Below are 2,919 nucleotides of genomic sequence, written 5' to 3'. Positions count from 1 at the left end.
CCCCCCACCCCGCCCCCCACCCCAGGTTCCCCGTTGGTCCTCTCAGTGAGTAATCTGTGGCTGCTTCTCTGGGTTCTCAGCAGACTGAGCTCAGGACCCTGCACTTGGCTCTAGATGTGCAAAGGAATGTTTTGAAACAGAAGAAAATTTAAAAACCGAATCTTTTTTTTCTCACTGCAGCTGAATTTAAAAGAATGCATTCCTGCGTTGCACTTAAAATATCTCATGTGTCATGCAAACTCAGCAGATACTCCTTTATCTAGGTCTTGCAATCTCCTTCTCAAGCTCTGACTGCCAGGGATTCAATGCAAGGAGAGCCTACATCATCTCAAGGAAGAAAAACAACAGCAGTTTAATATCAGGAAAACATTCTGCCTGTGGCATTCTGCAGAAAGCTCACTCAGGCTGCAGACAGGAAGTGAATTAAACATGGACAAGACAGGAGGGAGAGGGCCACTTAGGATGCTCTTGCAAAAGTCCAGGCAAAGCATGATGATAAATGTAAGGTGGGGAGATGGAGTTGGAAAGGAGAAAGTTAAAGAAATATTTAGATACCAATATGAAGATTCTAAGGCTCTTTCGTCAGTTGTTTCCTGCAGGAGGAGCTAGCTTGTACGCGAAGTGAGGGAGCAGGTTGAGGGGCAGGGATGGGGTAGACCAGAAGGCAAGAAACCCGAGACCAGATCAGGTGAAGGCCATTGGCATTAGACTTAATGTGCTGGCTCCGTGTCCCAGGCTGGGATTGAGCTCCAGGTATAAGAAGTTCATTAGAGATTTCTGTAGGCTGACTTGTTCCAGGGACAGACAGGTGCAAATGGTGGGAACAAAAGATTAAGAGAATCATTCTATGACATGGGCCCACTGGGCTGACCCCCACATATTTTCTTTCCCAGAAGCGATTTACCTGCAGCCCTGCCTGGCCTAAGTGGACAGGAGATGTCACATTCCTTAGCAAATTACCTGTTGCCTGCAGTAGAAAATGCAGGCCCAAAGTCATGTCGAGGAGAGGAACCCAGGTTTCCCTAAAGAAGGAGAACTTTGTGACCCTTTGACAGACCAGATCCTGAAACTCAGAGGGACAAGAATGATTCTTCCTACCCACAAAACCTGTAAGAATTCATGGTTAAAAACCCCATGAGAACCAGTCAGCAGGAGCCAAGGTGACCGAGAGTTGCCATGGCAGAGGGGACTTGAAAGTCTGAAGTCACCCTGCTGTCCATCAAAAGTCCAGAGGTGGACCTGGGCTGACCTCTCTGGAAACTTCCCTGGGACCCTAATAAAACTGGAGCTCAAGAGAGGTCCACTGTTCCTCTCCTTTCGGAGAGGACCCACTCTCTCCCTTGAGTGTCTCCTTCCCCTTTTCCTCTCCCTTCAGTAAACTGAGTGACAGGTCTGAAATGGTTCTGACTTGATAGCAAAAAAACGGAGTTGAAGGGGAGGGGTCTTTGTGTTGCCTCAGTTTCCTGGAAGGCCTCAGCTCTCTAACAATATGATTGGTGTCCTTCTACAAAAAAGGAAATTAGGACACAGACACACACAAAGGGAAAGATGGACTTGTATAAGCCAAGGAGAAAGGCTTCAGAAGAAGCCAAACCTGCTAGCACTTTCACCTTGGATTTATAGCCTCTAGGATGGTAAAAAAAATATATAAATTTCTGCTATTTAAGCCACCCAGTCTGTGGTACTTTGTTATAGCAGCTCATGCTGACTAATACAGTGATCAATACGTGTGAAAGGAACAGGAGGAGTAAGAATTAAGCAGAGAGGGAGGTGGAACTGCATTCAAGACCCCGAAGCGGTAGCTAATCGGGAAGGATTGTCCTGTAGAGCACAAGAGTGGCTGTGCCTTCTTAGGCCACCTTACTCAATCACCAGATGGAGGCAGCTTTCATGCCCACATGGCCTCAGGCCAGGCAGCTCTGCATCTGCAGAGGACCCTGAAGGAGCTGATGGGTGGAGGCTGTTTGCTGCGCAGGCTGGGCACACAGTGCAGGATATTGCCTTGGAGGAGGCAGCGCATCTGCATGCCCATCACATTCACCCCTCACCCTGCTCAGGTAGGTGTAGCTCCTCCAGGATTTCAGTGGACTTCACCTCTCTCCCCGAGAGGAAACCGATCTGTGATACGACCAGTGGATCCCACAGTCACAGACATGTCTCCTCTACTGTAACATAGGTCCCGCTTTTCTGATGCTATGTAGGATCTGTTTTCACCAGTCCTAGTGCTCGACAGCATGGCAGGGTGACTATAGATCACAGTAACCTGTTGCATGTTTTATGAAGAATCAGAAAAGAGGAGCTGAAGGCCTCCAAATCCAAAGAAATTATAATAAGAAAGAAATGCTAATTGTCTGATTTGATCAGTACACATGTGTACAGGTATTAAAATATCCCACTGTACCCTCATAAGTGTGTACAATGACTACATGTGAAATGTTTTTTAAAGAAAAATAGATAGTTTTATTATTATTCGGGTTATGTTAAGGCCAACAAATCTAGAGCCAGCTGCTGGAGAAAAGACAGTTTATTGCAATTTCCAAGAGAAAAGGGCATGGCACAGGGCAGTGGGTGGGGGGATACACAGAGAAGCATCAGGACTGGACATTGGGTATAGGGAAGGGCAGGGAACAGGAGCAAAAGCCATTATTGCAGCTTCCACAGGAAGGAATGGTTGAGGCAAAGTAGGCAGGCTTGGAATTGGCTGGCTAGAATAATTTCAGGGGTCTCTGGAGTGTAAGAGTAGTCGCTAGGTGTCACGTACCTGGCCCCGAAGGTGCTCGGAGACAAGGCTCTGGATTGGTCAGTTTGCATTTGAAAGTTACACTCATGGGTGAGTTATTTACTGTCTCTAAGAACTCGCTAGCATTAAGAGAGACTGTGTTCTCAGGGCTAGCCCCGGATAGGAAAACATCAAAATAC

Source organism: Ictidomys tridecemlineatus, chromosome 12, assembly GCF_052094955.1.
Source record: "Ictidomys tridecemlineatus isolate mIctTri1 chromosome 12, mIctTri1.hap1, whole genome shotgun sequence".
Lineage (NCBI taxonomy): Eukaryota > Metazoa > Chordata > Mammalia > Rodentia > Sciuridae > Ictidomys > Ictidomys tridecemlineatus.
Note: the sequence above shows the minus strand (reverse complement) of the source record.